Raw genomic sequence first — 26,194 nt, forward strand, 5'->3', positions numbered from 1 at the left:
AGTACTATCATCCTCTAGGGTATCGGCCATCTCTATTTGTGAAGATGGTCATTTGAATAAAGTGGCAACACCAAAATATACATTTATTAGTCACATTGCAGGATAAGTTATAACATAATTCAATCACATATATACTTAGATATAGTGTAACCAGGAGGGTACACATTCTGGGGCTTTGCTTTTTAGCTTAATCATACTTTGCGGTAAACGATACAGTTCTAGTTGCAGCGTTAGATCACTCGAAAAGCACTGTACTTGTGCGGCAGGACACTGACTTATTAACACAAATAACCTGGACTGGCTTCATATATACATTAATGTGACGGTCCGTCCCTGACCTTTATAGACACGAGGGCTTCGACATGTCCAGACACGTTTACCATAACGACCTGTCCAGATACAGTGACCTTGACCTGACCGTTTGTTGCAGGTATGGCGACATTGATTTGACGGTCTGACCCAGACGCAGAAACATTGACCTTATACTCAGTCCAGAAACTTGAACTATATCCCTGTGCCCTATAGCTGTCGGGTACAGTGACCTTGAACTGACGGTCTGTCGAGGTACGGCGACATTGGCCCTTACTTTGACATTGACTGACTAGCTCGTCAATATAGGATGACAATGACCTTGACAGTCAGCCAATATATTACGACCTTGACTTGTGGACGAAACAAAGATACAGCAACATCGACCTCAAGCTTGGATTGAAATACGGGTGGTTTGTCCAGGTATGTTGACATTAACCGATGTCGAAGTATTAATCTCGGGGACGTTTGACCCTGCAGTCTGGCCAGATATTGGGATGTTTGGCCTGGCAGTTTGTCAAGGTATGACGACATTGCTCCTAAGTATCGACTCAGACACGGGGATGTTTGACTTTGAGGTCTGTCCAAGTACGGCGACATTAGCCTATACATTAGCGGATACAGGGATGTTTGACCAGGTATGGCGACATTGACCTTAGTAGGTTCAGATACTATGATGTTTGGCCAGGTATGGCGACATTGACCTTAGTAGGCCCAGATACTATGATGTTTGGCCAGGTATGGCGACACTGACCTTAGTAGGCTCAGATACTTCGATGTTTGGCCAGGAATGGCGACATTGACCTTAGTAGGCCCAGATACTATGATGTTTGGCCTGGTATGGCGACATTGACCTTAGTAGACTCAGATACTATGATGTTTGGCCAGGTATGGCGACACTGACCTTAGTAGGCTCAGATACTTCGATGTTTGGCCAGGTATGGCGACATTGCCCTTAGTAGACTCAGATACTATGATGTTTGGCCAGGTATGTCGACATTGACCTTAGTAGGCTCAGATACTTTGATGTTTGGCCAGGTATGGCGACATTGAGCTTAGTAGGCCCAGATACTATGATGTTTGGCCAGGTATGGCGACACTGACCTTAGTAGGCTCAGATACTTCGATGATTGGCCAGGTATGGCGACATTGACCTTAGTAGGTTCAGATACTATGATGTTTGGCCAGGTATGGCGACACTGACCTTAGTAGGCTCAGATACTTCGATGTTTGGCCAGGAATGGCGACATTGACCTTAGTAGGCCCAGATACTATGATGTTTGGCCAGGTATGGTGACATTGACCTTAGTAGGCTCAGATACTACGATGTTTGGCCAGGTATGGCGACATTGACCTTAGTAGGCTCAGATACTTCGATGTTTGGCCAGGTATGGCGACATTGACCTTAGTAGGCCCAGATACTATGGTGTTTGGCCTGGCCAGCTGGTGAGTATCCCTATGATCATTGTAACACTGTACGATGTACACGGTCTTACTTCACCTTACCCCCTGTCACGTCAGACATACCTATGACCCAGCTATGATTACGTTTGACGTACATATATATTATTAATTGTATACAAATGCTAAGTGATATCATCATGGTATACGGACGTGTCTTATCCAGGACACCTCGGTCAACACATTAACGCTGTCAGGAGTCGATGAACCTTTACATATGTTTCCATTTAGCAAGACAGCATGACTGAATATATACCGAGAAGAAAACAAAACAAATAATTAAAATCCCACCGAAATTACTTGTATTCGACAAGAACATGACGATTCCTTTCCAAATTCCAGATTGTCAAATGTGTGTAGCCTTACGTCTTTAATATTGCAGTCAATCCTTCTTATTCCGGAATACCGGGAAATAATGACCGAATTAACGAGCTTCCGGATAAACGAGACCAGTCACGACTTTCGTTTTTATTTTGTTTTAATCGTGTTTTTCTTGAATTTGTACAGATATTATAACATTTAATGTCAAATTAAAAATAGTATCTGCTTGTAACGTGTATACAATTCAATTGTTTGTTGTTCATTGATTCCAAAAGTGCATACCAAATTGCAGATGAAAACTAGTATTAATTTTGTCGACAATGTGTCGCCGTTTCTCTCTGAGAAAATAGGTGTTGAGATTTTAATGAGCAGACAATGTTGCTGAGTGTCAATTACCGACGTTTATTTACGGCGAGGTCCACTGACCGCGGCGGATGTATTCGAGACAAAAATAAACAAATCGTTAGGGCGCACGTGGGAGGGGATATATAGATTCACAGGGGTCGGGAAACAACGATGTCATTCATCACATAATCAAAAATTTAAGCATCCAGTTGACGCTCTATTAATTATTGTATGAAGTCGAAAGTCATTTTTAACATGTAATATTCCGAGCGACAGGTGAACGACAGCCAAAATCACATATTACTCGCCTGTTAGATAAAAGAAAAACTGTAAGGGTAGAGAGAGTGAAATGAAAGAGGATGTATCCGATAGCTAGTGTCGGGAAACGAGAGGCGGCAGGAATTATTCGACAAGGGTAGTTAATTCTGATAGTGTTTTTCATCTGTCTCAATGATACTTGAACATGTCTGCAGACAGCTTAGTGAAAAATTACTGACCAGCTGGAAACAAGAATCACATCAGACCGTTCAGCCACTGGTAATGGAACGTGTACCATTAGTCGGACTAAGCGTATGGCCTCAGTGAGATTCTTTTTGGAATTTGAATTTGTAGTTCATAATACCTTCAAAAGTGACGATCTAGACCGAGGTTTAGCGCTTTTCTGTTTTGGATTTCAGTGCGTACAGGGCATAGTTCACTAGTAGTGGTGAAGAAACGTAAAATAGCAGTTCAAACAAAAATGTTAAAAGTAAAATAAGCGACATCTTGGTAAATTTTGTCTTACACTATCGCGTATTCTCAGGGGAACAGACGGGTTGGCCATCTAAAATGGAAGGAAGCTACTAAATCGGCGATCAGAGTGACCCAAAGAGCTAGACTGACCAAAGCCGTCCGGCCATGTCTTTCATCTTACTTATCCCGGTCCGGAGTATTTATCTAATGCCCTGACGAGCTGGTGAGAAATGACCAAGCAGCTGCCCTTATTTACATATCAGGGGATGAAAGCTGACCACGTCGATCTCGGCGCTTTTTACAAAAAAATGAAAGCAAATATATCTGTGTTTGATGACTATAATGCATGATGTTTCGGTTCCACATGCTTCACAAATGAAACATATTTAGATAACGAGCATTTCATTGTATTTGTCTTAAAACATGCATAAAAAGGGGTGAGCCTGAAAATGACGGAGGTCGCGGTGTCCTTATAGACTTATGTTACAGCGTCAGTGTCCAGATCGCCAGGTGTTTACTGTGCGTACATCATTTATCAATGTCAAACAAACAAAACACGTACAAATAAATCAATGCAGAAATAAATAAACAAACTTTTTTTCATTTCATGTATTTATTTTCACATGGGAATTTCTTCTCTGTGCGTTTTCGTTAGATGTAACAAACGTAGAAATACGTAGAGTATGTAGAAATATTGGGGTAATAGGAACATTCTCAGAAACCACCAAGTAAAGTTAGAAAATAGAGTATGTATAATATATATAGGAAAATATGCAGCATATACAGATAGAAACAAAGACGTTAATGTAGAAATAAACTACATGTGTGAGCAATACGCGACAGGCATGGAAATATGTAGCATACGTAAAGAATAGACGTCAAACGCATACATAGAAATGAGTAACTCATGCACATGAATATTTATCATAGAATTGTCCGTAATATGGGTTGTTTTGCATGTGTGATAGGCAGGCGCCAAATCCGTTTAACTTCCGGTTAATTTTTTGGGAGCACACTGCATATCAATATGTATCTGCTATTCTATCCTTTGTGTCTTATTAAAGGTAGTATGTGTTATAATTCAGCTCATAAATATGAATGTTCTGTGTGTTTTATTTGTTATTTGCTTATAGTTTTGATTGTATAGATCAGTTTATGATATTAAACTTACGACAACCTCTAAGTGTATTTTAAACGATGAAAGTTGTTTCGTACGGTAGAAATAAGAGCTGTATACGCAGAATAAGCATCGTATAGGTAAAACAAAGCATTGTATATGTAAAAATAAGCATCGTATAGGTAAAACAAAGCATTGTATATGTAAAAATAAGAATCGTATAGGTAAAACTAAGTATTGTATACGTAGAAATAGGCATCGTATACGTAGAAATAAGTATTATATACGTACAAATGGGTAACGCTAAGTAAAAAAATCGTGAATGTAAAAACTGATTATAGCATGCGTTGTAATAGGCAGCATTTACAAAGGGGGATAATACGCTGCGTTGCTTAAGATAAAGTTTCCAAAACTGTTTGTTAGAAACAAATAGCAATACGAATTATGACTTGTGAATATTTTCTAATCGGAAACTATTCGGGTCTTGCCGTCATATTGTGAGAGAAACAAGGATCAGAATGACGTGAGGTCAAATTCAACTGCTACATAAATTCTCGAATGGTTTCCGATCGAAATTCGTTGCCTAGCGGAAATGGTAATCTTAGAAATCAAGACTTAGCTCCGGCAAAATGTGTGTTGAGATTTAATAAAAACACTTTAATCCAAAATAGACCTCCTTATAAGATAAAATCATATTATTTTCGCTGTTTTGAAAATACATGTAAATATCAAACATATTCTATGATTCTCTTGGAGTTTGTATATGTTTGAACAACTGTGTGATGCAAATTATCACCAATGTTTAAACGAAAATATATTTTAACCCTTAAATAATCAGCATATGCAGAAATATATAATTCACGTATAGAAATAAAGAAACATATTGTTAAATATATGAAAAGTGCGTTAAAATCAGTTTAGTAACTTGATAGTTTTTTCCTCTCATACCATATCCATCAAAATGACACCTTATTGCCACACCATTGTTTAATTTCTAAGACAAGACTGATTAATATGCATCGAAAAAATGTTAGCAAAGCTTTATTAGTATTTCCAGACTGTAAAGCTCGTTAACATCGTCCTTGAACTATTGTTAAATGCATTCTCCCTGTTGCCTTTTTACAAATCCGGAAACGAAATACGACTTCCGGTTACAGAAATAATTCGTAAAAAAATCGTTCGATAAAGGGCCCAAACACGTGATGTCTTCCTGTCTTTCACGTGATACAATGCTCAAATAAAAATATAACTTCCGGTACGTTTTGACAATTTGACAAGTTCCCATTGTCGGTCCGACTAGCTCTCGGAGTTAAATAGAAGTAAGGCGGGAGAAAAATGACAAAAACGGAAAAGTTCTGGCGAGTTTAAGTCACTCCCCTACCACCAGGGTTCCCGCTATTTTTCCGTCCGGGACGTATTAGAACACGTGACCATGCTGGAGATTGTTACGTAAAATGTCTAATTGCCTGGCGGTTACAGACTCAAGTTTCCGCGGGCGTAACGACAATCGGAGAGTGCAGTGTTCCGAACAGCCTAGTGTACTTGAAAATTAGGTATGCTGTGTTGAAAATGATTTTTGTTCAAGTATGCTTAAACCTGGTATTTTTCTGATTATTCTAATAAATAAATAATATACAAAAATGGAAATTCCTCAACATGATAAAAAAAATCAGAGATTTTCACAGAAGAAACTCTCAACTCCGATATGAAGAAACACTGTGGTGAAGTATCAGAACATGAAACAATTGAAAAGTGTGAACACAGAATATCAGCTGTCTTGTAGAGCTTTGACAGACATATTGCGGCACTACTCTCGGGTGAAATCGTGTTCCACGCGCTAATTAGCAGCACATAATTGCTTCGGAGAATCTAGCTCAACAAAACGTTTGTCCAGGACTATAATTTGTTTAGGCTAATTTTAAGCATATTGAGAATATAAATTCATTATTTAATTCTTAAAACACGTGGCGGAAGATGACAAAAAGACACTTCTTTGAGCAATTAAGATAGATAATTCAATTTCACATTCTAAAGAACAAAATTTAAATACGACGTTCTACAAGAATGAATAAGGGGCGATTCTCGGGAATAATGCCATATTGAGCGTAAAAACCGACACACCGATGGCTCCTTAGGGGGCACTTGATGAAGTCTGAAGCTCAAGTCTGGCAGCCTTTCACAATTCCGGACCGCATTTGGCTCCACTTTTACCTCAAGGTTTCAATATCATTTAATGTCCCAACATCGCAACAAAGACACTTACTTTAATTTGAAAATGGTGGAGAGATTTTGTTTCTAAAATAATGGAATTTTAATTAAATGATGTCAGTTTTAAGTTCATTATTTACATCAGATATGATATCCGTCTGCTTTGATAACGTGAGGGAACACGTGACCAAACGACGTCACACATTGAGAAAAGTGTTACTAGAATAACTGATGACGAAATAAACTGCTAATGCAGTGTAAGATATTTAGGCGTGGGTGTGATGCATTTCGTGTTCTGTAAATACAGGAATTGTAGTGCAACGTTAAGAATTCCCATGCTCGTTTACGTCACGTGACCGCCTTTACGACTTCTCGCCAGGTGTTCCTACGGTTTAATGCCATTCCGTAAAAAACCGTGACGGAATCGTTTCTCGCACTCTTACAGACACGAGGTTTTATGTGGCGTCATAATCTCAATCCATGTGTTTATTTGTCTGTTCCAGACCAACTAAGGCTACGTGCAACCTTCAACTAAATATCGTAAGCTCTACCAAAGATTGCGGTCACGAGAAACCATCGCCTAAGTGTTTTGTGCATGGTGGGGTTTTTTTTTCTCCTCAGGTCTCCAAATAAACTTGATATTCAAAGATACTGACCACAACTATCCTTTAAATGCAGAACCCGTCCAATTTTGCAACGTGTATAACGTCATGAAAAGCAACGTCGTTTTCTGGTATGACGTGATATCTGCAACAAAGTTGACAAAATGAACACGCACTATCACATGGTGTGAACGGTTAACGCACTAAGGAAGTATGGTCACCAAATGGTGTTTAACGACACGTCAATTAATAAAGAAAACGATTTATTGACATGTCCTTTATGTCGATTTTCATTGAAGTGTGACTGCCATGTTTTTGTGACCAATGGCACAATGCACGTGCGGCTCTATATTGAAATATGCTATTGTATTCAGTCACCTGTCATCCTACACTTCTGGTACTAGTTTCGGGATAAGGGTTTATAAAGCTGCCACAGGTGGTGTTCATAGATATTTTATGTATATTTGAAAATAATCTTTTTATAGCTGATTTTGGAGTCTATGTCACACAAAGGGCATACATAACTGATAATAATTTCATTTACATCTCAGACAATATGTATGACTGGGTTTGGCGACTAATTATATTACACAGAAATTAAATATATAGCCGATTTTTGTATCTTATCAATATAAAAATATACCAATAGTTTTGGTATATATTTCTATCCCACTAAACATATAAATAACTGAGTGTTGTGTCTATTTACATCGCACTGAAGTAAAAATATAAAGCTGATTTTGGTGTCTATCTATTTTACGTAGCTCTGTTTATAACAAGTGTAGTTGACAGACTTATCTTATCGTGTTCAGCGTCAGACAAATATCTAACGTTATGACAAGACAACTCATCATGCCTATTAAAATGTGACTTATACCGAAATTGTGTATGAGGCATCTTAAATAGACCTTATAAGAGTTTTTATTTAATATATATATATAATATCTGATATAAATTTCGTTATGAGGTATACAATAAACGATGTATATTATATTATGTAACACATCAGATATTGTATATATCATACGAAATATCCTGTATCAAGATTTCTATAGCATATAAAGTAAAATATTTTGTAAAGTATTATATATATTGAGGAATTTAGTATAATTGTGAGTTAAATAACAGATATCATTTTTGGTCCATGGGATTACTTGTCTAGCTGGGTAAAATGTCTTGTTCCCAATGTCAAAGTTCTGTATAATCCGAATTAAGTGGAATAGACAGTAATCTGAAACTTCTAGAAGTTCTTGAAATTACGTGCAGAATAATAAGAATTATTTTTTTAAACATCCAGTTGATTCCCAAAAATAGTTAAAACCAAATAAGCGAAGTTATTTCCTGTAGGCAGAATTGGAAATTTGCATATGTAAAATTGTATGTTGGACTGATCGGATATTGCATATGCAAAAATATATACCAAAAGGTGCCTTCTGAAACCTCTTAATCTGCGAACACTTTTTATATATAAATGTTTATTTCACACAAATACGAATTAGCGTGGATAAAAATGGTTCTGCTGTAAAACTTATTCCATCACAGATCTGTGTCGGACAACATGAAGAAATAAAATGGAACAAAGGTGTAAGAAAGATAATAGATAATTCCCACATACTCATGTCAACCAACCAGTAATCAGGCGGAATTCAAACATTATGCAGAAAAATCTACTCGCTCGACAAAGACCAGTGATGTTACGGTCCGACCACCAGGGGTCGTACGGGCAGGACTGAGTCAATTACGAGCGAAAATAAAAGTTTAATCTGCTGCACATGAAATGTTCGATTGGACCACATCAGTAGGTTAAACCCTGTGTTCGCTAATAAACTAATTTAATTAATTAGGTTTGGGTTAATTGACTCATCATGAATAGAGATTAAGAAAGGCTTCTGTACATATTGGCCATTTAAACCAAAACATTAACACCGGGTGCCGCATTTACGTAATTCATTACCTAAATCTTAAATAACGTACTCCGTGACCTCTGTGACTGGAGTGTGAAGGTCATTAGGTCACGGAAGTTCATTTCTAGATATAGTCTATTTCGCGATATTTTATCATTTAAGAGACAGTTACATGAAATATGAAGGTCGCTTCAACAAATTATACACTATACACTTTCAGTATAATACAATTTAAACCAAAATGAATAAAATGCGCTCCCTAAGATAAAGTGTTTGTTGGTGTTTGATATCGCTCTGGGCGTCTGGAAATGCCGACTTTAAAAATAATGAAAACATCCATGTAAGCGGAGGGGAGTCGGGGGGAGGGGGGGTTAAAAGTGAAAATGTGGGACGAGCCGGTGTCCCCGAGGTCGGGCCGGTAGTTAGGGCTAATTGTATCTCCCTCCCCTTGCCCTTTCTCAGATCCCTTATCGGCGGGTTTAGTCATGTAACATCGTCAGTATGTAATAAGCTGCAGTCACCACTAATACAGCGGTAATGTAAGGTCTAAAACACACTTGCCGCTACAATTAACGCATCCTTATAATAAAAGCCTTCTGATTATATCTGATAAAATCATTTAATGCTAAACCTAGTTATCAACGAGTCCTTTCTTATCTATCTAGAGTCTGACAATCTGTACTTGTTTGCGCAGTTCACTTTCGTGTATTAGTGAGCAGTCTACAACGGATATCAAAATTTGCCATTTTAAGAGAAACAATTCCCCTAACTCGTGATGAATAATTATCAATGTACGACAGATATTCGCGAATAATAACAGCCATTTCAAGTAGACATATTAGTATAGACCTTCATAAGGGGAAGTGTGGACTAGGAATTTTTCACTTGAATTATTCTGAGGAAAACTGTATTCATTATACAATTGATCCGAAAATGTCTGAGATGTAGTCAGAACTGAGGGCGTGTTTATTTAGGAGACAGAAAAATAGTTTTAAAATCGTCAAGTTTGTACATTTTGTCTGTCGAGCACGTGGTTGTTAGGGCCAGCTGTACTGGGGGTGGTTTGTCCGTTATAGGTATCAAGTAGCCCAAACCTCACCACACTAACCGCCCAGACTTATCGGGGATCGACGATTTCTACCACGGGGTTTCACCTCATTATCACGGTAATCATCACGCGCAGAGGCGAACGTGCAACTACGGCACGTGGAATCTACACCGCCAATCACGTTATCCGTTACATATTTCGCATGATCTTCATTTCATGTTTTCATCAGATAAAGAGAAATGGTGGAAGTAAACGGACTTTTTCTGAATATTTCGGTTTATTTTTCTGCCATCTTTTGACACCATACTAATTACCCGTGTCCGTTATCGGCCACGGTGTTACAATCAACCCCAGGAGAGACGGAATTCAGCAAAAATGTGGAATATGTACTTTTTTATGAGCTAGGTTTTTACTGTTAACATGACTTCCACAAATAACATACCCTGTGTCCTTTAACTGGCCTGTTATATTTTTTTCTTTCAATTCAGCGAAAATACATAATAACGAGCAATGATAATAAGATATAAGCTTTTACAAATGCGTCTCTTCTCGATTTTTTTTTTTTAGTTTATGAAGGGAAAAACAACTAATTGCTGGTATTAGCACCAAATAAAATGTGAAACTGACCTTTTTTTCCAAAGTGATGAATACATTTTGTTCCTGACTACACAATTCATTGTCGTCCTGACACAGCCCAAGTCTGATAGCTCTTTCTGTATCGGAAGATACCAGTGTGCACGGGGTGATTTATGTAGGTTTATCTCACGCGCAAACTGGGTGCACGTGCATTTCATGTCAAAAACAACTGTCCTTTTGTGAAAACCTCGTTATTTATTCGGAGTTTCGGTTAAGCGTTCTGACAGAGAAATTATCATGGCCGACCACTGGGTGTCTTAGAACGTTCCTGAAACAACACTCGGCACAGAGTTATGGCGAAAATCTCCCCTGGTGTTGAGGTTGGAGAATTAATGCCTGTTGGCCGCCCACGACGTTTTAAAACATTATACCGGTAGCATACGTTAATCAGTCATTACGTATACGATTGCAGAAATATATAATGAATGCTTTGTATAGATGTTACCCTATTCCTGATTTGAGTTGTAATTTGTCTAAGTATGTTGACGTTGTTGTATAGTATGGCCTTGTGTGTTGACGCTTTGGTATATTTTGTCCTTGTGTCTTAACGTTGTGGTATATTTTGTCCTTGTTTCTTTACGATGTGGTGCGTTTTGTCGTTTTGTGTTGACGCTATGGTATGTTGTTTCCTTTTGTGTAGCGATGTGGTGTATTTTGTCATTGTGTGTTGATGATGTGGTATATTTTGTCCTTTTGAGTTGATGCTAGCGTATATTTTGTCCTTGTGTCGTGACGTTGTGATATATATTGTGCCTGTGTTTTGTCGCTGTGGTATATGTTGTCCTTGTGTGTTAAGGATGTGGTGTATTCTGTCCTTGTATGTTAACACCATGGTATATTTTGTACTCGTGTGTTGACGTTGTGGTATGTTTTGTCCCTACGTTTTGACGCTAAGGTATATTTTGTCCTTGTGTCTTAACGATGTGATTTTTTTTGTCCTTGTTTAATGACGCTATGGTATATCTTATCCTTGTGTTACGATGTGGTATATTTTGTCCTTGTGTGGTGACGTTGTGGTATATATTGTCCCTGTGTTTTGTCGCTGTGGTACATTTTGTCCTTGTGTGTTAAGTATGTGGTATATTTTGTCTTGTCCTTGTGTGTTGACGTTGTGGTATATTTTGTCCCTGTGTTTTTTCGCTGTGGTATATTTTGTACTTGTGTGTTAAGTATGTGGTGTATTTTGTCATTGTGTGTTGATGATGTGGTATATTTTATCCCTGTGCTTTGTCGCTGTGATATATTTTGTCCTTGTGTGTTAAGTATGTGGTGTATTTTGTCCTTGTATGTTTACACTGTGGTATATTTGTCCGTGTGTGTTAACAATGTTGTATATTGTGTCCATGTGTGTTTACACTGTGGTATATTTTGTTCGTGTGTGTTAACGATGTGGTATATTTTGTCCTTGTGTGGTGACGTTGTGGTATATATTGTCCCACTGTTTTGTCGCTGTGGTATATTTTGTCCTTGTGTGTTAAGTATGTGGTGTATTTTGTCCTTGTATGTTTACACTGTGGTATATTTGTCCGTGTGTGTTAACAATGTTGTATATTTTGTCCTTGTGTGTTTACACTGTGGTATATTTTGTCCGTGTGTTAACGATGTGGTATATTTTGTCCTTGTGTGTTGACACTGTGGTATATGTTGTCTTTGTGTGTGCCGCTACGGTATATTTTTTCCTTGCATGTCGGCGCATTGATAAATTCTGTCTCTGTGTAGACGCTGTCTTTTCAACTCATTCATAATATAACAAGTTTTGTTCTAACATAACCAACTATTAGTACGAATAAACCTCGTCCAAAATGAAGTAGTTTGCTACCTTGGGTTTTGTATTCAAACAAACATTTACGGAGCAGGCATACTGAAATAGCTAATATAAAACAATAGCAAATAAAACACATAGGTATGGGTATAGTGTATCTAATTAACAACGTGTTGCGATCTCTATGGCTGATCTAGGTGTCATGTCGTTGCTTCGTCTGTTTGCCCCGAATCACACAACGAAGACATAACTCATGGAAGAACGGTGATATTTCTGTTTTTGACTTGAAACGTGAAACTCAACAACAGTGATGATATTGATATTCCACTTTATGTTACTGATGGAACTCGTCTTTTTTTTGTTTCTAAATCCTAAAAAAAAGACACAGAGAGATATATTGGGAATTGGGCGTCTAAAGGCTTCTTTCCCAACCCTAATTATTATGATTTTTTTAATCATATGCAAATGAGCACGCAAGACGGTAGAAAATAGAGAGGGCTATAACCCAATACACATAAGGGCGAAAGTCACTTGTATACATCCACTTGGTCCGAAACCCCAATCGGAAACTTCGCCGAGAAACTCAAACTTTAATTGTTTTAAAAATTTAACACCGTGAGAAAAACGAAAAGAGCAAAAATCATTAGATAGTTGAAATTATTCAAATGAGTGTCGAACTTGGGTCGGCTTTCCGTAATTGTTCGCCTCTTTATTTAATTGTACCTTTCGACATCCGGTAGCTCAGACCAAAGTCCCGTAATTGAATTTCTTAAAGATTTCTAAAACATTTTTTCGGTCAAAAAACAACCACAATTAATGCTTCTTGTATTACTTAGGTTTTGAGATGCCAGACATTTGAAAAAGACCTTTATTTCAATCTATTGCGTGATTTTTCAATTTCTTTTGTCATCAAATTCTGACAGCTTTTGTCTTGTTCGGCAGTTAGTGTCTTCGAACATCACAATTGCCCCTTAATTATCCAGACAATACCAAAAGGACACCATTATCTCATAAAAAATAAATTCTCTGTAACATAGCTTATTTTTAAATCTTTTAAAGCAGAACTACACACGTCTACCTAATAAGCATCTTGTATACGGAAATCAGCTTAATCGTTGTGGTGGTAGGGTAGGGGTTCCAATACAGATTTATTTTAACCTGTTTTATTTTTTCGAGTTTTATTTGGTTAGTTTTACATTTTGTGTTGACAAGTCGATGGTCATGATTGAGTAATTCTCAAAGTATTTTTATTTATTAACGGGAATGAATATTACAGTTTCGTGAGTTCTGTATATTAACTAACATGACTCGAGGATTAACGGTTAAATACTTACAAAACAATAGGTGTATTTCATTTCTGTATATTACGTGTCCAATATAGTTAAGTTTGTTCTGTAACGTTAAGCGTCACGCTTGCCCATGTAGACAGATTGATCACTAAAAATATTTCTGAAGGAAGCTCAACAAAAACTGGTTTCGACACTGATTGGTTATATTCTTATGACCGAAATCCTCGTTTTTGGAAATTTCAAAGAGAACAAATTCTCGGAATATTGCTAAATAGCTGCTTTATTAACAATTCTTGAAAGAAACGGACACGTAAAGCCAATGTATGTTACGCTGTGATTTTAATGCATGTCCAGAATATGTTTATACAGCATGTTAATGTGTTACATAATGTAAGTCCGCTGGAAGAGGATATGTTGTATTCCGAGAGCCTATTCAAGCAGTATCTGTATGTAAACAAACCGTCAAACTGAAAGCAACGGCGATCCCTATGACATTTTTTGGCGAATCTGAAGTCAAGATGTGATAGTCCAGTTGAATGAGCAGGTCATCAGATACATAAAAAAATGTATCTTTTCGTTAGTTCTAGATTTTTTTACATTTTGTTACACGTCTACAAAGCTGACGTTTTAAAAACATATTTTTGTATTGCAAATTATATTTTTGCAGAATTACACTTCAATATTTCGTTACCATAATTGATTTTGTTGTTTTGGTGCTTTTAAAGTGATTCAATTTCCGTCATCAAAGGTAGATTAGTTTTTCTTGAAATTAGTTTGCTTCATCACTTTTTAATTTCTTTTTTTAACGTCTACCAAATAACTAGGTTCACATACTTAATCACAAACAAGCAAAAACATCCAAGTCTCATCTAAACCCTCGTTACATCGAATTCTAAACCTATCATCATCGAGAATCTCGTTACATACCGGACGTGATGAGATGAGGTCAAAGGTGAAGTGGGTTCGCACCTGAAATTGACAGCCACTGCATGTTTCCGTCCGGCGCGTCTGTCAACATGGCCCATGTAATTGACATGCCCTACGTTCTCTTCAGAAATCGACAGTAATCGAATCTCCGACTTGAAAAGTATTTTGACAGTTAACTAACCTTTTCTGATGCGGTTAATGCCATTTTCTACAACACGAAGCCCGGATGTACCGCCATGTTTTTGACATTTGATCGACCTTCGCCGGCGGGGTCATATTTGCGCATGACAATTTTACAATAGAATGATACATTGCAATTAAAGCTAGCTCCCTTTGTACGAAAACATACCCGTATCACAAGTGACAAGTGTACAAGGCTTCTAAACAGATAAATGACAAAGTCAAATCAGTCGACATAAAACAGCTATCATTTCCATTCTATAGATCTACGTACGTTTTCTGGAGATAAGAGGACAGAAGTAACTGTCATGTAAACAAAGAACCAATTATATTCACATGAAATAAATAACTACGCCACTTCACCTCTTAGTTTTCCAAATAAAATACACGTTATGTGTGAAATGTTTGAAAAATTCAATAGCTATTTTTCTCTAGTTCCGCTTTGGTCTTCCGTAAACTGATAACAAAGAGCAATTGCTAAAGGTTATTTTATAATTGACCAATTTCGGACGATGTACACGAACTTTAAACGTATATCCTATTCCTGTGCAGAATGTGTATTTTTTAATATAACAATATTGTTTGGAACATTTGAAAATAATTTTCTCAACTATCAGTATACCGATATACCAAAATTGTTCCAAAAACCTCTTCACATCTATTCCGAAACAAAAGTTTACCAAACCCCTCATTAGACGGAATTTTGAAACATTATTTTTTTTATTAAAAAGTGACTGTTTGTTTGATAAAGTTGTTTTAAAATCTTATTATGAACTTCTGTTGAGGAGATTATGCGATTATGTAGACATGAGGAAGTTATATTAACCGAGAAGAAGATAGCGTTGTGACATCACAATTGAAATAGCGTCTTAATTGAAATAATAACCTGCTGTTTCTAAAAGTAGTAACACCGCGTTAATATCACAAAACACCGACCTCCGCGTGATTATGATCTAACCAGTGAGTAGTTAGGAATTGTTGTGTCATCTAAAACTTATACAAATCACCAAATACGTATTATTTCGTGCACAGCTAAACGCCTGAGAGATTTTTTCTTATAAACCATGAAACCAGTTTTCTCACACATGTTGTGGCTGTCAATCATCACAAACAAAAATAATGTTTACGTTTGTGTTTTATATAATGGTCTTTTAATGTTAGGTAATAATTTACACATGTTTTCCCATAAAGTTAAAATTCAAACCCATTTTATTGTAATTCATATACAATGGGTGTTGGGCATAAGTTGAACGACTTACATTAAGCCCTTTCCCTACAATACTTTAAATACAAAATTTCAAAATACATATTATGNGGGGGGGGGTAAAGAGTTTTCCTTTTAAATTGACCATCACGAATTTAAGCAATCAAAGAAAAAATATCCTATACTGAGACTGAAATACTGCTTAATACCAACATCAGCACGTTTATATGTAACGTTGGTAAACCCCTATCCATCATGTGAATATAATGTTGTGTAACGGCGATATTAATGAGATTATTAATTAACAATACTAATCTCCATCCTATGCCACCATGTATTATTGTCACCCATTTATTTGTACATATGAAATATCTACACTGTATTGTTTATGAAAATAAAACAGTTTACTTTGTCATTTTTATTGTCATTGGTAAACACGAGGATAAAACCCTAAGGACACCTGCCCCTTTGCAGGTAAAACACAAGAGATTCTCACTGTATTTGTTTCTCTTACAAACCGTTATCTTACTATTTACAAAGACAAGAAAATAGTCCAAAAGTCATCCCAATTCTGCGTAACATACACATATATATTTCACTGTTCATGAGTTCGTTTCACGTGTATGAGCTGTAACGCTAATTCATTTGGGGTCCCCTATATCATTAAATAAAGACAAGGTATATAAAAAAAACAACTCATATCGTAAAGTTATGAAACAAACCCGACGTCTTATTGATATAATGTGCTGTGTTTCCGTTTCTATGGTAGTAGCGTCTGGTTTCAACATCTGCCATAATGAATTTTCAGGATACACAAAAAATGCAAACCGTGCATGATCACGTGCGTCCGAACACTGCAGGGGCCGCCATTTTGGAATGTTAGATGTCCCGAACACATTTGCCGCAGAATGGAACCCCATGGGGCTTGGCCCATCATTCTACACATAAAATCCCATTCGGCACGGACGATTTCGTATAAAATATTACTTCTAAGTCTATCACGGCTGTTTACTATATTATATTAACAACGACATTTAGAGCGGAAAGCCGTCAACGCCAGATGTACGAGTTTCATGTTCGTCACCGTTCTGCTAGGTATATCTTGTTGGACGTGTTACATTGTGTTATCAGAGAATGCATCGTAGCCTTTATTCACCCTGTGAATATAATTGTATGTAATGATATCCAATATCTTTCCCTGTCCAATTGCAGACAAAACACAAAATAATTCCACTGCAGTTTTTCCGTGCATAGAGTAACCTCCCCTTAATTTCGTTTTGGATATAACTGTAGCGCGCCTGGGCCAAGGTACTACCGTTGATCAGGTAGATCATCAGAGATCAAGGGTTCGAAAGCAGGGCACGTATTCATGAAACCGTTCTCATGCCACGCCAAACGATCAAATAGTCAAATGTAAAAATTGAAAACAGTATTCGGCTATAATTCTCTTCAAAAATCTTCGAAATCATTAACAAATACGATTTATTTATCAATTTATAACCGCAACAAGTCATTGAGCTTTAGCATGAGAACAGTTTCATAAATACGGGCCCTGGTCTGACCCAATTGCATTTTACACTCCTAACACTCCTTTCATAAAAGTTTTGCAAGGTATAATTTTCTTTTCAGAAAAGATTTATCGATGCTATAGTCCTACCTGGAAAAAAATCTAATGCAAAATTATGATTTTGGCAGAGGTACGGGGATCCTGGATATACTATTTAACGCCGTGGTGCTTCGTCCGGACACAACTTTTATGCAACAAACACATCTGTATTATACAGACACAGCGTATGTTGTCATCAAGGCACTACCCTGGTTTGTGTATCTCGTTGATTACATATCCCCTCTTTGTAGGTTCGTGACGGGAAGCGTCTGCTGTATCCTATGAGCGACAAATTGGGGTCCCTACAGAATGGGGACTGTTCCTCGGTGTTCTCCTGGCGGGGACACGGGGACAGACCAATTGTATATAATGTTCTCATAACAAATGCTGGCTTATATATGACGTTTTGTCTTTTTCGCGAAAAACGGAAATATCATATATATGAGCCCCTATGATTGAAACACATCAGCAAGTGGTCATTGGATGGTCCTTCATTGTAAATACCTCGACATCTACCTTAGCTACCGTGAAGATGTTCCACCTACCGATATATTCGGCTAGTTTCATGTTGCGCAACATTAGAGTGTCCTTAACCTCAGTTACTAAATCATCGGGGAACTTAAAGGGATCGTTACCTTCTGATATAAAATCTAATCGTCCTTTCTGGAACCGTTAAAGTAATTTCTTACATCGAAGGCAACATTAGAATCACGATGGCGTACAATTCATCAATTATCAGGTGTGTAATTGGAGTGTTAAACACGGCAACAAAAGCATTTCAAAAGATATTTAAAACTACGCAAACAACCTAGTTCTATTTTGCATTGGCAAATTTCTTTTAAACAGAACATTAAACGGGCCGTGTGAACGGAATTCTCCGTAATACCTTTAATCCCAGCTAATCGAAAGTGTCTACTACTTGGTGCATTGTGGTACAATTCAGTAAACACCGAAAAAGTCGCTAATAATACGTTCAACAATTGCTTAAAGACCTGTGTTATAGAAGTCGTGTGTTCCAATGCGCTGCATTACATAACTTGATAGCAATATTAGCAGGGTTTTTTTCAGATTCCACTGTAGAACGGATCCAATAGCACATGGAATCAGCCTGACCTGCCTGACTGGTATTGTGTGACCTCGAGTACCGTATTTGTTTGTCTTGAAGATACAACAGAAGATATTTTGTACCCGCTCTCTTACAAATAGTTGCTTTTTTAAACTGAAATTTTGAAATAATTGTTATACACAACATAAAATCGCTTTGTTATACAGCTATAAACTAAACAGCCAGAAAATCGTCAATATCCGTCTCCAAATCTTACTGATCACCATTTTGAAATGATGACGTCACCAAATGATTTAGTGACATAACTTAATATTTTTAGAGATATTAACGAAATGGAATAAAAAAGAAAAAATGGCGACCCGAACAAAACGCTGTCAAAAGATTCTATTCTTGGTTGAGGTCGACTGACTGCATGTGACATATCTGACCAATCAGACCTTAAGCCGTATATCAGTTCAAATTTACAATTGTTAATGACGTTGCATATACCAATGTTTTATGTCACAAAGAAACGGTTATATTGTGAAATAATATGAAGGACATCTTTCATTTTACATTACCTTTAGGAAATTAATATTAAGTAGTATAGGTGGTGCTTGGAAAACTTCGAAGTGACAGGAATATGTGACCTCGGAGAGGAAGATTTTGTCGTAATTTTTTTTGTTGAATTTTGAATTGAAATCTCCCACAGAAGGGCACGTAAACTGTCCTGCAATACATAGCCTATCGATTTCAAGGAACTTATATGATTTACCTAAATGAAGATGCTTTTCTTGCTACAGCGTGCGGCTGACTAGGTCCATGCCGTCAGTTAGGGGAGGGGAGACGGTATCGTTTTATTGACCTGTACCTTACTAGGCAGCAGCAATCGAGGAACAAATAAAACGCTTTTAGGGTGATGTAAATTACATGATAACCTTCAATTTTATTACAAACCCGCAAACTTTCATGGGCGACCCCACTCTAGGTCGGTACTAAAGGTGTCACCCGCGGACGTTCTCCTCTCTATCAGGGCAGAATCATACATACACACAACCTACAGGTCTATGAGAGCTACCCCGCTTGAATCTAAAGCCCCAAGTGAAAACGTCACCATTTGACGTAAAGAGAAGCTGCATATTTATACGAAGGCCTATGGGTCTAAAGATTAGATTTAACGGGGGTTTAGTCGGGATTATTCAGGGTAATAGGGTCTGATCGTTAGCGAACCCGGAAGTGACCTCAGCGGAAATGAAAATTCTTTCAACATTGGAACCATAACTTCTACCGTTACGTTATAATGGTTTAATTCTGAATTAATCAATGTTTACGGATGTTTTAGCACAATTTAAGATGTTATAAATGTCGTCATTAGGTGAAAGTGGAGTCTAGCAGGTCGACACCGCGCGAAGAACGAGACCAGGCAAGGCCCACGACCATGCCTTGTAGCGTGTCGATGTTTATACTGTTTGTTTAGATGTGGTTAAAATTTGTCACACCACTGTCTTAAATCCTACCGGTATTTGATCTCCCGTATCTGGCCCATCACAATTACCAAATTAATTGGCCCTTATAGCGAATTATTTAAGGACGGAAACAATTGTGCATGCATTCGATATTTACAAGGTTAAAGAACCAGTGTCGTTTGTGTATAACTATATGCGGGTTCGATTGCAGTGCATGCTAAGCAAGTTCCAAAACGCTTCGTGTTGAATGACAAAAACATTATAACCGTAGGCTATTGGCATTCCTCCTACACCAGAAGGAAACATTCTTTCAATCCTTAATCCTTTCGCCATCCTTACCATTTTTAGAGACCTAACGACATTGCACCATGATACCAGAAGATAATCGCCACAGTGGCCATGTTCTTACGTCACGAGTTACGTCAACATGGACATTGATGAATGATAGAAACAAAACTTCATCCGGCTGCAGCCAATTACTGATTATTTATCGGCTATCGGAGCCTGGTAATTAGTGGATAGTTATCTATAAGGTGAACCTTATTTTGACCAAAGCAAGATTTTCCAATCTATGTCGACTTCGACACACGACATGAACGTGCGTCCAGCCGACGCCTGCCTTGAAATAGGACTGTCAGTCTGTTGTAGTTATATAAGACACTGCAGACCAGGGTACACTGGCCTTAACATGATTAATGCCGTCTATGCTGGCTCGGTGACTGTCGGGCACTTTTGAAAACCAGCGCTCCTTGCGATTCCTTTACAGAGTACACTTGCTTCTGGTCTGCAATCAACGAAGTAATTTAAAGTTTGTCCTCGCAAATTGGAGTTTCTCTGACTTCCGTAGGTCGAACGATTCAAACGACTTCTTCATATCAATGCATTACAAAATTCCAGACGTTTTTCAACGTTCACGACATCCAAACCAAGCATGGACCAGAGGTCGCATGTGACATGCAATATCCTCAACCCCTGTATTTGTTCATGTTATGTTTTTCGATAAACTTTATAACACATTTTTAGTCTTCAGGTCATCACACATTTTCAATGCCTTGTCGGGGTCAGTCTTGAACATAACGTGTTTCCGATTGACACACCGTATTTCTCCACAAACAACGGCGATATAACATTTTCAGTTTGATTGCTTCTCAGACTACGACATGAAACATAACTCACGGACATTTAATACATTATCAAGAATTGAACAATTATCTTTAATAATTATATTGATTGATATAGAATCGTCCTATTGTTCTATAAATAGAAATGCCGTGCTTCGTTTTGCAGGATCCGTTATCATATTAAAACGACGTTCATTTCGATCAATAAAGGAAAGGTGTGTTATCGTCACGTGACGGTAAAAGGTCAATACCCGGCTAATAACCTCTTATATTTATTTTTTCATTTTCCTGTTGAATGGTTTGTTACCGGTTACACAAAACCGAAACTATTTGCAACAATTCCGGAATCTCATTTACCAGAAACCGCTGAATTAATTAGTAATGACTGCCCGAGTACACCGAACAGATTTCACATATAATTGCCTTTCTTGTTCTCCTTGTTTTCTTCAATCATGAGTTTAACCGCTAAGAGCGTGGCAACGGTCTGCCTGTAAATGGTTCGCCCGAAGCAAAAACTTTTTTTTTCGTCAGGAAAAAATGACATACAAAGAAAACATCCAAATACGGCCTGTTTCTGACAATTATTTCAATAATAATTGAAATTGGAACTGTCCTAATTATATTTGGATTTCATTAAGACCGGTTTAAAATTAATTTTGTAACCTTTTTCATTAAGTAAGGTTTGGACACACGTGAGCTGACCAATTACCGCGTTAGAGAGTGTTCAGGTGTTAAAGATTGTTCCGGGTCCTTCTGTTAGGCGCATACAATAGACACAATGGTACGGCATCTACACGGAACACACGAACCCTACCAAACAAAGCACCCACTAGTGTGACGTCATATCGGTCAATGTCCGAGGGTCCAGTAGTCCGAGAACCCGGTACCCTATAGAACGTGGTGCTCGTTATGGCGGTTCTCGTGGCTTGTACCCCGAGCCCCATCTGTAGGACGCATTCATCAATGTCATCCCGACTATATATAAATCATATAGAGGATAGGATTTTGAGTTAGATATTGGATATATGGATGAGTTACCGTATAATAGTGAAAATATTGAGGAATGTCATAATAAACGAGGATTTCTCTTATCCTGAACAGGCGTTTCCATGTTTTCTCGGCGTGGAATGTCTTTTTATGACCTAATGATACTACTTAATACCACCTACCAGGAACATGATACATTCATTATCGTGGATAGTCAATGTCGGATTACTTGAGAAGAAGTTGAGATCGACTTTGGAAAGGATTTTACTAATTGGGAATGCTATTTTCAAACCAGAAAATCTACACGTGCTAGGCGACGTCAGTTTGCTGAGTAACAACAATTTAAAAGCGCTGCGCATGACGAAATAGACATCGTTCTTAAAATAACAAAAAAGATGGTGGAAAGGAACACGTTCACGACAAACCCTAAAACAATACGGCGATAATATGAAGAAAAAAATAACTCGTCGTGTACGTTTCCTGTGACGTCACAATTGAAATGAACCCACGTCACTTTTCACAATTAGATAACGTCACTGTGTATAGTGCGGTTTACCGAAACTATTCTTTTTGAGGGTATGAGACAATTATCATTCCCTACTTTGGATGGATAGAGCAAGCATCATTCACTTCAGTGGGGGCGAAATGGGTAAAATCTCATCTTTCGCGAAAATATTATTAAATTGCTTAAAATTGTCCCAAGGGCATGTGAGGTGTGTTGGCAACAGCGGTCTGGTGGCGATGTAGTTACGATTGCAAATACTCGATGAGAATAAATTGTATATGTACCTCATCGAAAGAAACCTTACAGTACAGATTACCTAACAAACTATTGGAACGCGTTTGGCAAGAGAGATGGATGGCAGTCGGTGACAACCGGGAGCGATTTGGGACAATTCGGAACAATCGGAGACCGGCAAAATCAACAAAGACGAGTTGGCTGACCAGTCGGAAACAAATAGGGGACATAATGGATGGCACGAGGGACAATTAGAAATAGCCGAACACATCCGGACATAACCTAGGAGAATTATATTTGATCAGTTAAGAGTATCGGGGACAGTGTAGAACAGCCGCATAAACTGGTTATTGAACCCAAGTTCCGGAGAGGAAAACTTTGCCGTCCTGTTCAGGAAAGTACGGGAAGTTAACGTCTGTAGGACACGAATGTAGTTTGTCTATTAAAGCTAGCAGCCCTCATTCATACATCAACAAATCGCTGTCAGCTTCACCACTGTCCTATTGTAGGTTTCTGGGTCATAAATTCACACTTCTCTGTAGATGATTGCGACTGACGGACTGTAGTTTACAAACAAACGATAAGACATGCGATGTAACGATAGGGTTCCTCGGGGCGTCCGCCTTTCATCAGGCCTTCTTCCTCCTCGTTTGTTTGTCAAAATCTCGATAGGTCTGAACTATTTGTAAGCAAATATATAGCACGGTAGGTATACAAGTTTCGCGAGCACGCGCTCCCTTCCATCATGATCGCAGTAATTATACCGACCATCTATACTAACAGTTGGCCAAATTTACACGAAACACGAAAAACCAACCCCTCTATATCATAAATAAAATAACAAAGCTCAGCGAAAGTAGAACCAGAAATTATATTTGGAACACTTTCATCCTAGGTTTCAATTATCATAAACTCCACGAGCATTTGAAGCCGAGTAGATGAGTTCGATATGTTATGGTATACCTGTGATACTTATATATTTGTTAATATTTCAATTTCTACTCAAGTCTGACTCAATGCAACTACAAAATGTAGCCTGTTTCGTTTGCCGATGAATTTGACCAGATTAACATTACCTGTGCGTATGATTTTGCGAATGGAGATACCTATTGACATGTTTAAACAAACAAGATGTAGCAACACAAGAAATTGTTCAAACAACTAAAAAATAACAAATCAGCAAAATAGTATCTGCTCACGGTTGCTAGCGGTAGTGACAAGCCATGTACTGCCCTAGAAATTCTCCCTCCAGCTACCCTTTCTGCCTATTGTGTCAGTATCAACCCCGGTACAATTCGAAAATAACGTAGATCAATGTAGTCCCTTCTTATGTGAAATGCAATCGAACGGCCAAATGCCATATCAAATTGTTTCGTCCTTTTTAAGCCACGTCTGGTTTCCTCTCTATTTCGGCATTAAATTACTGCAGCTTCACATTCCAGAAGATGTAGAACCTCGAAAATAAGCGGTTCTCCACTTCGAGCTATGGCTAACGTAGATATGCAGCTGAGCCTGCGCACCGCATCTAGATTATTCTTCCGCGATGACGTGTCAGAAATTTGATATCTTATGATTTCACCAAAAAAAAAAAATATGACATTAAAAATATTGTGTTGTGTTTTGTATCTACATACTTTGGCTGTATTGAACTATAAACGTAAACCATCATGTTGTATGATGGTCCTTCAATGACGGACTATATTGTTTACATTACGTCAGCACAAGCTCCTGAGACAAACTATCAGAATGGACTTCACAAGTTCCAATTATTGAAAAAAACATCCTTGATTGAAATGTAAGTTTTGAATCTTGCTTTGGTCGATTTCATGGGGTGATGAATTGAGTTGGTCTTGAAACAAATACAATAAACTGCGAAGCAGTTCATGTTGAATTTGTTTCAAGACCAACTCAAATCGCAGTTCATTATATTTGTTTCAAGACCAACTCAATTCATCACCCCATCAAATCGACCAAAGCAAGATTCGATCCTTAAATAAATAAATCAGTGTAATCATCCCAGACTTATTTTAACGGGCATCTTAAAGACAGTTTTCAGCAAAATTGATTTGACAAACTTTATGTCACGCGTTTGTAACCTATTGAGAACGTTGGGATGTTCATATGGATCCTATGATCAGCATGTTACAAATACTGGAGTCGGCATGCTAAAAACTTGGGGCTCGGGATGCTAAATCACTCTGAGGTCATTATATAAAAACACCCTGAGGTCGGCATGCTAAAACACCATGTGTTCGGCATGCTAAAACACCCCAAGGTCGGAATGCTTAAAACACCCTGCCGTCGGCATACTAAAAACAACCTTAGGTCGTCATGCTAAAACACCCTGAGGTCGGCATACTAAAACACCCTGTGGTTGGCATGTTAAAACACCATCAGGTCGTCATGCTAAAACAACCCAAGGTCGGCATGCTTAAAACACCTTGAGGTCGGCATGCTAAAACACCCTGAGGTCGGTATGCTAAAACACCCTGTGGTTGGCATGCTAAAACAACCCAAGGTCGGCATGCTTAAAACACCTTGAGGTCGGCATACTAAAACACCTTGAGGTCGGCATACTAAAACACCTTGAGGTCGGCATACTAAAACACCTTGAGGTCGGCATGCTAAAACACCCTGTGGTTGGCATGCTAAATACACCCCGTGGTCGGCATGCTTAAAACACCTTGAGGTCGGCATGCTAAAACACCCTGAGGTCGGTATGCTTAAACACCCTGTGGTTGGCATGCTAAAACAACCCAAGGACGGCATGCTTAAAACACCTTGAGGTCGGCATACTAAAACACCTTGAGGTCGGCATACTAAAACACCTTGAGGTCGGCATACTAAAACACCTTGAGGTCGGCATACTAAAACACCTTGAGGTCGGCATACTAAAACACCTTGAGGTCGGCATACTAAAACACCTTGAGGTCGGCATACTAAAACACCTTGAGGTCGGCATACTAAAACACCTTGAGGTCGGCATACTAAAACACCCTGAGGTCGGCATACTAAAACACCTTGAGGTCGGCATACTAAAACACCTTGAGGTCGGCATGCTAAAACACCCTGTGGTTGGCATGCTAAAAACACCCTGTGGTTGGCATGCTAAAAACACCCTGTGGTTGGCATGCTAAATACACCCCGTGGTCGGCATGCTTAAAAAACCATGAGGTCGGCATACT

The 26,194-nt window shown here is 38.1% G+C and overlaps 1 long non-coding RNA gene across 1 annotated transcript in view; it reads right to left on the reverse strand.

Moving 5' to 3' along the window:
• LOC110459782 overlaps nt 1–10,757 on the reverse strand; it is a 35,612-nt gene extending 24,855 nt beyond the window's left edge. Inside the window, exon 1 of the long non-coding RNA XR_002463930.1 lies at nt 10,675–10,757. This is a non-coding gene — a long non-coding RNA (uncharacterized LOC110459782). The remainder of the gene's footprint in view (nt 1–10,674) is intronic.
• Between the last annotated feature and the right edge of the window lie 15,437 nt (nt 10,758–26,194).

Source organism: Mizuhopecten yessoensis, unplaced genomic scaffold (genome assembly GCF_002113885.1).
Source record: "Mizuhopecten yessoensis strain PY_sf001 unplaced genomic scaffold, ASM211388v2 scaffold10225, whole genome shotgun sequence".
Classification (NCBI taxonomy): domain Eukaryota; kingdom Metazoa; phylum Mollusca; class Bivalvia; order Pectinida; family Pectinidae; genus Mizuhopecten; species Mizuhopecten yessoensis.